Source organism: Myotis myotis, unplaced genomic scaffold (assembly GCF_014108235.1).
Source record: "Myotis myotis isolate mMyoMyo1 unplaced genomic scaffold, mMyoMyo1.p scaffold_m19_p_1, whole genome shotgun sequence".
In the NCBI taxonomy this organism is placed as follows: Eukaryota; Metazoa; Chordata; class Mammalia; order Chiroptera; family Vespertilionidae; genus Myotis; species Myotis myotis.
This window is the reverse complement of record NW_023416313.1, coordinates 127682576-127695442: the sequence shown is the minus strand read 5'-3', so window position 1 is coordinate 127695442 and position 12867 is coordinate 127682576. Positions and strand designations below refer to the sequence as shown.

The 12867-nt window shown below is 39.0% G+C and overlaps 1 long non-coding RNA gene across 6 annotated transcripts in view; it reads left to right on the top strand.

Annotated features, from left to right (window-relative positions):
• The window catches only part of LOC118661884, a 51801-nt gene extending 41345 nt beyond the window's left edge, over positions 1 to 10456 (top strand). For all 6 annotated transcript variants that reach the window (XR_004969544.1, XR_004969552.1, XR_004969523.1 and 3 more), the window contains 2 exons: positions 4139 to 4187; positions 10372 to 10456. This is a non-coding gene — a long non-coding RNA (uncharacterized LOC118661884). The remainder of the gene's footprint in view (positions 1 to 4138; positions 4188 to 10371) is intronic.
• Positions 10457 to 12867: the final 2411 nt, after the last annotated feature.

Sequence of the window (12867 nt, the reverse complement as noted above, 5' to 3'; positions counted from 1 at the left end):
GCATACCCCTCACTTGATTGCTTGAATACACAATAGGTTTTACTTTGGAAGCCCATCTGCAAACCCTCTTAAAATATGAAGTAATCTACTAGCTTCGCTTGTTCATCAGTGCCATCCTCTAGACACCACGTATGCCGCCTTCTGAAGACAGCTATCCTTCTCCCTTGTATAAAGGCTTCCCTCCATTTTTGACCCCCTTCTTCCTTTAGTAGATAGCAAGAATCTCTGGCCCTGGGGATAAGTAAGACTACACCCCTTGATGGCAGGAAGAAACTACAGAAGTTGAGACCTCTATCCATTTACCCTTCAAGGGGGGAATTATAGGTAGCTGTCCATCAGAGCACAAGTCTGGCTGGCCACTTTAGAAAGGTTGGCCATGTGGGAGTTGTGCAGAGGACAAGAGCGTGCCTGGGTTCAATGTGTTCCCAGTGGATTCAAACTGGCTCCCCGGGATGTACAGGCGCCGCATCCAGCATTGGGTGGTGGACCATGGCATCACCAGACTTCTTAATGGTAGGACCTGCAGGCCCTTCCTCCCCACTACCTTCCCCTACCATAGACAGTCAGGGAGTGCTCAGGAGTCTCCCCCATTGGCCAAGATGGTGCATAGGGAAGTTCTTACACTGAGCATGCCAAAGGCTAGAAAGATGAATAGACAGGGCCAGAGTACTCCAGAAGCTAACAAGATAATTAATAATTGCATAGAAAAAGAAAGCTCTACCCTCTCTATCCCTATAAGAACCAGGGGCTTGAGCAGGAAGGGGAGATGGTCTTTGAGATGGGAGTCTACCATTGACTCAGGTCACAGCACCTGAATAAAAAAACCTCATTCCAGGAGAACCAAGATGGTGGCATAGGTAAACACTGGTATTTGCCACCACATCAAAATTACAACTAAAATACAGAACAACCATCATTCAGAACCACCTGAAAGCTGGAAGAATGGAAGTCCTACAATTAGAGAAGTAAAGAAGCAAGCACACTGAGATTGGTAGGAAGGGCGGAGATGCTGAACGGGCTAGAATGGCACCCACGTGTGCCACTTTTTTCATCAGGAGGGAGATCATCCTGTGGAGGCCTTCTATGAGGAGCAATGGGTCTCACCTCACACCAGATCCCCAATCGAGGGTCCCAGAGCTAGGAAGAGAAGTCCCCATAATTTTGGGTTGTAAAAACCAGTAGGGATGGTGGCTGAGGGACATGGAGGCTGCCAGAGACCCAAGTGTCCCTCTTAAAGGGCCAGCAAATGAAATTACTCTGACTCGCTTCCTTTGCGCTCTAGCTCCAGGAGGCATTGGGAGACCCAGAAACAAACAGGGAGGAACTGGACTGTCAGGCCTCGGGACAGAAACTCGGGGGTGGCTTTCTCCCAAACAGAGGTGCTCCCAGGGGTCATTGTTCCTTTGCTGGCAGCCATAATCATAATCTTCATCAACCTGGCTCACACTGTTTGCTTCACCCTGGTGATGCCCTGAGACCCCACCCTATCCAATTTGCAGTCCCACCCAAGCTGTTTGCAGCAGCTTTTCCATATGAATGTCCTGTCCTGGCTCAAGCTTCAGACTTTGCTAAAATTGCTCAAAGAGCTGTAGCTGGTGTCAGTGTGCCCCAAACCTATTGTCAGGAATAGCAACTTACCTTGCTTAACAGCTGGGCCTCATCTGGGCACTTCCAAACCCAATACAAATAGCAGGCATCAGCAGATTTCTCTGTAGCTCCTGCTGGGTGGCCCTAGATATTGGATGACTTTGTACCCCCCTGGAGACCCTAGAGCAGGGGTGGGAAAACTTTTTGACTCGAGGGCCACAGTGGGTTCTTAAACTGGACCGGAGGGCTGGAACAAAAGCATGGATGGAGTGTTTTTGTGAACTAATATAAATTCAAAGTAAAAATCATTACATAAAAGGGTACGGTCTCTTTTTTTTAGTTTTATTCATTTCAAACGGGTCGGATCCGGCCCGCGGGCCGTAGTTTGCCACGGCTGCCCTAGAGCCAGTGCACCTGATGTACAGCTTTAGACCATACCAGATTACCACTCTACATATCCACAAGCAACACACTCAAGGGGCAGACTCAGTGAGCACCAAAGCCCTGCTTCATAGGGGTGTTTCCTGCAAGCAACTCTCCCACTACAGTTGCAGCTGGTCCTCAGCCCATTGGCCTGGAGGTCAATTCCTCCCAGTGACACCAACAGCATTCAAGTCTCAACTACAAGACTGTATACACAGTCTACAGAGGAGCACACCTAGAGTGCTCAGCTCAGGTGACTAGGGAGGCTGAACCATTGGGTCCTACAGGATACCTACTACACAAGACCATTCTACCAACTCCAAGAGACATAGCAGCTCTACCTAATACATAGAAACAAACACAGGGAAGCAGCCAAAATGCAGTGACAAAGAAACACATCACAAATGAAAGGAAAGAAATGGAACCAAGCAAACTACTGGATATAGAATTCAAAACCATGGTTATAACCAGCCGTGGACAAACTACGGCCCGCGGGCCGGATCCGGCCCATTTGAAATGAATAAAACTAAAAAAAAAAAAAAAAAAAAAGACCGTACCCTTTTATGTAATGATGTTTACTTTGAATTTATATTAGTTCACACAAACACTCCATCCATGCTTTTGTTCCGGCCCTCCGGTCCAGTTTAAGAACCCATTGTGGCCCTCGAGTCAAAAAGTTTGCCCACCCCTGGTTATAACGTTACTCAAGGATCTTAATGAGAGCTTCAAGGCACTTAGTGAGACTTTCAATTATCTTAGAATGTCAAACATGAAAAAGGGACAGTCAGAAATTATGCACACACTAACTGAAATAAAGAATAATTTACAGGAATCAACAGTAGAGTAGAGGACTCTGAGAAACCAATGATTTGAAATATGAAGAAGCCAAAAAATAGCCAATCAGAAGAGCAAAAAGAAAAAAAAGGATCCAAAATATGAAGATAGTGTAAGGAGCCTCTGAGACAACTTCAAATGTACCAACATTTGCATTATGCCAGAGAGAAGAGAGAGAGAGAGAGAGCAAGATATTGAAAACCTATTTGAAGAAATAGTGATAGAAAACTTCCCCTACCTGGTGAAAGAAATAGACTTTACAAGTCCAGGAAGTGCAGAGAACCCCAAACAAAAGGAATCCAAAGAGGACCACACCAAGACACATCATAATTAAAATCCCAAGGATTAAAGATAAAGAGGAAATCTTAAAAGCAGCAAGAGAAAAGCAGCTACTAGTAGTTACCTACAAGGGAGTGCCCATATGACTGTCAGCTGATTTCTCAGCAGAAACTTTGCAGGCCAGAAGAGAGTGGCAAGAAATATTCAAAGTGATAAATTGCAAGGACCTACAATCAAGATTACTCTACTCAGCAAAGCTCTCATTTAGAATTGAAAGTCAGATAAGGAGTTTCATAACAAGAAAAAGCTAAAGGAGTTCATCACCACCAAATCAGTATTACGTGAAATGTTGAAGGATATTCTTTAAGAAGAGGAAGAAAAGGATAAAAAACGTGAACAATAATATGGCAATAAATACATATCAACAACTGAATCTAAAAATGAAAATAAATGAACAAGAAGTCTAATTAAAACAAACTGGTGAATAAAATAGAAAGAGAGGCATAGAAACATGGAACAGACTGATGAATCTCAGAGGGAAGGGGAATGGAGTGATGGGAAGAGATTAATCAAAGAACTATGTGCATATATTCACTACCTATGGATAGACACAGACAATCGGGTGGTTGCCTGGGATGGGGCAGTAACCATGGGGAGGGGGATGATGAGGGAATATAGTGGGACATCTGTAATACTCTTAGCAATAAAGATTTTAAAAAACAACAACACCCTTGTTCTTTTTGCTCCAGCACCTGCCTCATGAGTTTGGCTTTTGTTACAGCAGGCAGTGGAACCTGCTTTTTTAGTTACAAAAGGACAGTATCAACAGGTGAAAAGGCAACCCATAGAATGGGAGAAAATATTTGCAAACCTTATATCTGATAAAGGATTAATATACAGAATTCTTTACTTCAACAAATCAAACTGTTTCAATTTTGGGAACTTGCTCTAACTGTTCTCTTTGCCTAATTTAGTCATCTCTGTTTTAAAAAATCTCCTCTTTGACATTTTTCAGCTTAAATTGCACCTGCACAGAGAGGCCCTCCCTAAGCACCAAATCTAAGGTATGCACTTACAGTTCTCATTGTTATCATGCACCTAATTTTCATTCTCTGTGTATTATTTAGTATTTAATTTCTTTTCTTGTTTGATTATTTATATTTGTTTGTTTTATATTTTCTGTCACCCCACTGACCTATGGGATGTAATTGCCTTAAATGCAGAGATTTATTTACCACTCTTTCCCAATGCCTAGAAAAGTACTCTAAATATTTGTTGAATAAATGATAAATTTTTAAGTTACCTGTTAAGTAATATCAACATGCAGATATTCACATCCTGCTATCTTGCCTAGAAATTAAAATTAGCATTTAACTCTCAAGTCTCCAAGTTCAATGTAAAGAGAAGCAAGGAAATATTTAGCTGAAGCTAAGGTTATTTACCTATCTACTTATTCAACAACATTTATTGAGCTCCTATGATAGCGCTAAGTGTTGGAGAGACAGTGACTATGAACATACACTTGAGGAAGCTTACTTTCTAATATGAGGCCTTTTATATAATTTAATTTATTTGTTTATTCATACATACATGTATACATGCACACACATATAAATGAAAGGCTGTGCTAAATATTATAGGAGCACAGTTGGAGGGGAGTTTGTGTTGGGAGTTCCTTTATGGTTCATGAGAACTTTATTGAAGAGGCGATGTTTGCACTGAATATGTTGTGGTGAGATTGGACACCATAAAACTGGTTCAAAAGTAGCAGGAGGAGAAAACTTCAGAGCAACTCTCAGCACTATCCAATAGAAATATGATGTGAGCCACATATATAAGCCAAATATATCCTTTAAATTTTTTAGTAGCCACATTACAAAGTAAAAAGAAATATATCAAATTAATTTTAATGATATATCTTTAACTCAATATATCCAAAGTATCATTTCAATATATAATTGTTATTAAAAGTTTGAGATTTGTACAAATTTTTTGTTCTAAGATTTGATATCTGGTGCGTATTTTACCCTTACAGCACATCCCAATTTAGACTAGCCACTTTTCATGTAATCAACAGTCACATCGGATACCACAGATTTGTGGAACTTGACAGTCATTCTGGCTAGATGAACATATAGGCCAGAACAGTGCATCTCAAACTGTGTCTGGTATAGGACTAGTGTTTTTGTTTCTGAAATTTCTAAACTCTTTTGGACTGACATTTTGTAAACTAAAATAAAAAAGAGCTACTAGGAAAAATAAAAATGAAATAAAAATAAAATGTGTAATGCAAGCTTAACGTTTAAATATCAGATTCAATACACATACTATTCTATATTCTCACCTTTAATTTCTGTATGTATCTCACCGTGGACCACTCTAGAATGTGGTAGTACTAACTTGCCTTCTGACTAGTCATGTTAACTCCTGCATAAAGGGAAATGACTAACAAGATAGTATGCCTCTGGTGGTTTGATGCTCAGAATCCCCAGGTAGGCCTTTAGCATTGCTTCCACCTGAAAACAGTGGAGTAGGGCTGCCATAATTTGTCCAGTAAACAAACCCGTGAGTGCACTCCACAAATCCTGTTTGCATGGTTGCCAGTGTCTCTCTGAGTCTGAGTTAATCATTTTGCTTTTGTTTTCCAAGCCTTAAAGAAAGTCTCTCAAAGGCAGTTACCCCTCTCAATCTTCTCAGCACAAAGTCCATAAGAGTATGGTTTCTACTTTCTGCCCTTAAAAAAAAATTATAGCTGGAACTTAGAGTTTGAGACAAACATGTTTAATATAGGATTAAACTATATTGAAAGAATAGTGAGGAAGGCCAGTCGAAGGCATTGCTAAATGCCTGAAGGAACTTTGCCAGGGGGAGTCTGGGCCAGTGGTGTTGAGACCAGCACTGTGACAAAAGACAGAGTTGCCATCCCAGTTGGCAATACTTACTCATTCTTCAACAACCATTTGTTGAGTACCTGCTGTATTCTATGTACTTTATATAGATTACTACCTTTAACTCTTCCCCTAAAATGAGCTTGAAGATATACCTCCTTTAATATAATTTAAGTATTTTGAATTAAACTTTCACACAGTTCAAAATTCAAAATTTACACAGGGATATACAGCAGGTTCTCAAATAATATCATTTCTTTCCATGTAATTTCATTATAATATTGATGAGATGCCATAGAAACTCAATTCTTGTTTATATCAATTAGCCTATGGTAAAATTGGTTTTATTAGCTGTCATTTTGCTTAAAGTCACAGAACATATCAGCAGTGTTAAGGAGGACTTACTGTATTGTGGAAGCATACTGAACAGTCTTCATCTTACTTTGCCCCATGCCACCCAGGTTATCTTGCCACTGGCCACCCAATTTTATACATTTCTACCTGACATCTTTTATGCTTACACAAAACATTGTATATATTTTCTTTTTCTGCTTTTGTGCCTCCCTACTTTGTCATTATATCTCAGTAATTATTGCATATTAGATATTGTGTCCTCATCCACTTTTATAGCTGCATAAATTTCCATTGAAGGGATGTTATAATTTATTTAATCACCCTCCTATTGTCAGACATTCATTACCAAACTTTTGCAATTACAAACAATCCTGCAAATAATATATATGTATTATTGCCTTTTGTTATATGTATTAATATATCTGTAGGATAAATTCCTAGAAGTAGATTTATTATGTCAAAGGATTTGTGCATTTGTAATTTAGAGAGTACTTTCAAATAGCCCTCTCAACAATGTAGAAGTATGCCATTACTTTAAACCCCCACAGAGTATCAAATATCAGTAAAAATACCAGTAAAAAATAGTGTCATAGTTCTACTTTGCATTTACTTTATTATGAGTGAGGATGGATATCTTTTAAAGTTTTAGACTCATGTGAATTACTTATTCTGTGAATTATTTACTTCCGTAATAAAAAATTGATTGTCATTTTTATTGTTTTATAAAAACTCTTTATATATAGGGAGATTATCGTTTTTGCCACGCAGAAATGTCTTATTTTATATGATAAGGTATATCAGTGTTTTGTTTAGAGTTAAGAGAGCCTTCTCCATTTCAGGATTATTTTTTAAAATTATCTTGTTTCTTATAATACTTAAAAAATGTTACTACTTGCATTTAAATCTTTGATGTATCTAGAAATTATCATATTCATTATTTTTTCTAGATGGCTATCCAGTTGTTACCAACATCATTGATTAAATGATACTTTTTTCTCTCATGGATTTTAAATTCTTCCTTTATTATATTAGAAGTTACAATTTGTATTGGGGTTTATTTCTGACTTTCTATGTTCTTCCATTGCTTTGTCTATTCATACGCCAATATGACACTGTTTTAACATTATAACTTTGTAATTTGTTTTAGCATATAAAAGGGCTTATTTTTCTTTCATTGTTTTTATTTTTCAGAGCTTTCCTAACTAATTTTGCTTATTTACTTTTTACATAAATGCTATTTCTTTTTTTCAATTTATTTATTTATTTATTTATTAAATCTTTATGTTGAGAGTATTACAGATGTCCTCCCTTTTCCCCCCATCTCCCTCTTCTACCCAGTTCCCACCCAACCCAAGCATTCAGCACCCTATTGTCTGTGTCCATAGGTAACAAATATATGCACATAAAAATCTTTGGTTAGTTTCTTCCCAACACCCCCTTCCCTCAGAGATTCATCATTCTGTTCCATGTTTCTATGCCTCTCTTTCTATTTTATTCACTAGCTTATTTTGTTCATTAGATTTCTTGTTTATTTATTTTGATTTTTAGATACAATTGTTGATAGATATGTATGTGTTGCCATTTTATTGTTCATATTATTTTTGAGCCTTCTTCTCCTTCCCGCCTTCTCCTCCTCCTCCTCCTCCTCCTCCTCCTTTTCCTTCTCATCCTCATCCTCATCCTCATCCTCATCCACATCCTCATTCTCATCCTCATCCTCTTCCTTATGCTTATCCTTATCCTTATGCTTATGCTTATGCTTATGCTTATGCTTATGCTTATGCTTATGCTTATGCTTATGCTTATTCTTCCTCTTCTTAAAGAATACCCTTCAACATTTCATGTAATAATGGCTTGGTGGTAATGAACTCCTTTAGCCTTTTTTTGTCTGTGAAGCTCTTTATCTGACCTTCAATTCTAAATAACTTTGCGGGGTAGAGTAACTTTGGTTATAGATCCTTGCAATTTATCACTTTGAATATTTATTGCCACTCCATTCTGGCCTGCAAAGTTTCTGCTGAGAAATCAGCTGACAGTCATATGGGCACTCCTTTGTAGGTAACTACTAATAGCTGCTTTTCTCTTGCTGCTTTTAAGATTTCCTCTTTATCTTTAATCCTTGGGATTTTAATTATGATGTGTCTTGGTGTGGGCTCTTTGGGTTCCTCTTGTTTGGGACTCTCTGTGCTTCCTGGACTTGTAAGTATATTTCTTTCACCAGGTAGGGGAAGTTTTCTGTCATTATTTCTTCAAACAGTTTTTCATATCTTGCTCTCTCTCTTCTCTCTGGCACCCTCATAATGCAAATGTTGGTACATTTGAAGTTGTCCCAGAGGCCCCTAACACTATCTTCATATTTTTGGATTCTTTTTTCTTTTTGTTCTTCTGATTGGATGTTTTTTGCTTCCCTATATTTCAAATTGCTGATTTGATTCTCAGCATCCTTTATTCTACTGTTGAATCCTTGTAAATTATTCTTTATTTCAGTTAGTGTGTGCCTAACAGTTTTTCATATCTTGCTCTCTCTCTTCTCTCTGGCACCCTCATAATGCAAATGTTGGTACATTTGAAGTTGTCCCAGAGGCCCCTAACACTATCTTCATATTTTTGGATTCTTTTTTCTTTTTGTTCTTCTGATTGGATGTTTTTTGCTTCCCTATATTTCAAATTGCTGATTTGATTCTCAGCATCCTTTATTCTACTGTTGAATCCTTGTAAATTATTCTTTATTTCAGTTAGTGTGTGCCTAATTTCTGACTGTTCCTTTTTAATGTCTTTGACATACTCACTAAGATAGTTGAAAGTCTCAATAAGTGTCTTGAAGCTCTCATTAAGATCCTTGCATAATATTATAACTATTGTTTTGAACTCTGTATCTAGTAGTCTGCTTGCTTCCATTTCTATAGGTCTTTTTCTGGAGATTTCTTCTCTTCTTTCATTTGGGACATGTTTCTTTGTCTCCACCTGTTGGCTACTTTCCTGTATTTGTTTCTATGTATCAGGTAGAGCTGCTATGTCTCCTGGAATTGGTAGAGCGGCCTTGTGTAGTAGGTATTCTATAGAGCCCATTGGCTCAGCCTCCCCAGTCACCTGAGCTGGACTCTCTAGGTGTGCCCCTCTATGGGCTGTGAGCACAATCTTGCTGTAGTTGAGTCCTGTTTGCTGTTGGCATCACTGGGAGGAATTGACCTCTAGGCCAATTGACTGTGAGGACCAGCTGCGACTAAAATGCAAGCGATACTCCTATGGAGCAGGACTTGATTCAGCAGGGTTTTGGTGCTCACTGAGTCTGACCAGTGAATGTGTCACTTGTGGTTGTGTAGAGTGGTAATCTGGTATGGGCTGAAGCTGTCCACTGGGTGCACTGGCTCTGGGGCCTCCTGGCAGGAGGTACAGAGCAATCTGCAGATAGCTGCTACTTACATTGGGCTTGGAAGTGCCCAGGCGGGGCTCAGCTGTGAAGCAAGGCAGGCTGCTGCTAGTGCCAGGTCCTCCTATTGATAAGCATGGGGCATGCTGACACCAGCTGCTGCTTGTTTGAGAGGCCTCTGGAATGTCTGAAGCCTGATCCAGGACAGGCCATTCATATGGAAAGCTTCTGCAAACAGCTTGGGTGAGGCTGAGAATTTGGTGGAGTGTGGTCTCAGGGAAGCACTGGGGTAGAGCAAACAGCGTGAGCCAGGTTGATGTAAACTCAGATATGGCTGCCAGTTAGCTCTGTGGTGGGGGAGGTTTCAGCACAGGAATAATGACCCCTGTAAACACTCCTGTCTGGGGAAAAGCTGCTCCTGAATTCTTGCCAGACTATTCAGTTCCTCCATGTATGTTCCTGAATACCCTCTGAGCTGCTGCCCCAGCACTGGAGTCCAGAGGGATCGAGTCCAAGTAAGTCCATATGCCGACCCTTTTAAGAGGAATTGCTTGGGTGTCCAACAGCCTCCATATCACTCAGCCACATTCCCCACTGGTTTTTACAGCCTGAACTTATGGGAACTTCTCTTTCCAGCTCTGGAACCCTGTGTTGGGGGTTTGTCTGGTGCTGGGACCCTTTGTTTTTCACGGGAGGCCTCTGTAGCCAAGATATCCCTCCCAATTAAAAGCATGCCACAGGTGAGTGTCAGGCCAGCCTGTAACTGTGCCTTGGGCCCTCCTACCTGTCTCAATGTGCTTCCTTCTTTACTTCTCTAGTTGTAGGACTTCCATCCAGTTTGATTTCAGTCAGTATTGAATGATGGTTATTCTGTATTTTAGTTATAATTTTGATGTGTTTGTGGGAGGTGGTGAGAACCTATGCTGCCATCTTGGTTCTCTGCTGGGATCTTATATGAATTTTAGAATCAGCTTGACAAGTTTCATGGAAACCTGCTTGGGTGTTTTAAATTATGATTGTATTAAATTAATAGGTTGATTTAGGACGTTAGCAACTGTATGAGGTTGAGTCGGCCTACCTAAGAACATGTTAAACCCTTCCATTTGTTTAGATTCTCTTCTCTCAGTAGTGTGTTTAAAGTGTTCATCATATAAATCATGCCTGTTTTTGGTTAAGTGCATTCCTAGGTGGTTTACCCTTTTAATTGCTGCGATGAAAATGGGGACTTTTTTCCCTTTACATCTCTGTTTTTAGTATTCCCATTTTTACTGATAAGTAATTGGACACTAAGAGAAGTGACACCCCCATCAGCACATGGCAGAGATGAAACTTGGCCCCAGGTTTTATGATTATACCCCTTGCCCCAGCTTGTAGATAGAAACCATCCACTCTTGGACATATGCGAGGATAACAAAATATATTATTACTACTGCATATTTGTTTATTTTCAGTTAAAGCTTAAAGGAATCTTAAGACATGATCTCACATACTCTCATTTTACTGATGAGGTAGATGATGCAGACTATCAAGGATCTGACTTTAAAATTTACAGGAAAAAGAAGAAAAACTAGATTCCATGAGATTCTGTCATCTTGCTTTACCAGTTCCCTTTCCATGAAGCAACTTGAGAACTTGAGGGAGGTCTTTGTCTATTGGAGCCAGAAATATTGGCTTGCAGCCCTGATTTTTTGCTTTGTAATTGGCTATTTTAATCACCCTCTGCTGAAGTTTTTTCACAGAACTGAAATTACAAGGGCTATTTCTATTTCCTATACTTGTTTAAAATACTGTTTTTCACTGCTACCATAGAATAGACCAAAGGAAGTTTTTTAATTTAGTTTGTGTGTGTGTGTGTGTGTGTGTTTGTTTGTTTGTTGTTTTTTTTTTGGTGTCAGCACATTTCATTTCATATTGCAGAAAACTAACCTGTACTTTGTTGACTGGAGCCTTGTGTTCTTTTAAAGAAGCCAAGAATGAAAGGTGGTCAGTTAATTCTACCATAGACCTGCAGAGGGAGCTCGGTGGACTTTTTTCTCCAACGTGTCTAAGCATTGGTTAATGTAGGGGATTTTAGAGCTCTGTATCCATCCACAGTGTCTTATGAACTATACATCTTTAGAGAGTCAAGGTAACTTTTTCTTTCCCCAATGCTTCTCTATGTAATGGATTACCCTCTGGGGGCGTGGATCAGTGCATAGAGGGTTTTATCAAATGTACTCCACAGTGCTTCTAAAAGGCTCTGAAAAATCTCCCTTCTAGGGATGGACCATAAGAAGTCTTCTGACTTCTTGGGAACTCAGCATCCTTGGAGTCTCTAGAGAGAGCCATTGCCTTTTCCACATAGTCTGCTATCCCCTGTTAATTTTTTTAAAATTATAAATGTAATATATGTACATTGCAGACAATTTTGAAAATTGAAAGCACATCAAAAAAGAAGAAAAAATGTTACCCATAATCTCCAACCACTATTAATGCATTTCCTTCTAGTCCAGTGATGGCGAACCTTTTGAGCCCAGCGTGTCAGCATTTTGAAAAACCCTAACTTAACTCTGGTGCCGTGTCACATATAGAAATTTTTTGATATTTGCAACCATAGTAAAACAAAGACTTATATTTTTGATATTTATTTTATATATTTAAATGCCATTTAACAAAGAAAAATCAACCAAAAAGATGAGTTCGCGTGTCACCTCTGACACACGTGTCATAGGTTCGCCATCACTGTTAGTCTGTTTATATGGAGCACTACTGCCTAAAATGTTTTAGGCTCTGAAATTTCTTTTTTTTTTTTTTCTCTTGAGGTATAACTTATACATCAGTTTTAGGTATACAGTGTAATCATTTGATATTTATATATGTGTATTGCAAAATGACCACCACAATAAGTCTAATTACCAACCAACAATATACATTATTAAAAATTTTTATGATAACTTTTAAGAACTACTCTCTTAGCAACTTTTAAACTTTCAGTACAGTGTTATTAACTATAGTCACCATGCTGCACATTACATCCCAGGATTAATTCATTTTATAACTGGAAGTTTGTACCTTTTGACCCTCTTCATTCATTTTGCCAACCCCCAGCCCCCACCTCTAGCAACTACCAATCTGTTTTCTGTGTCTTAGCTC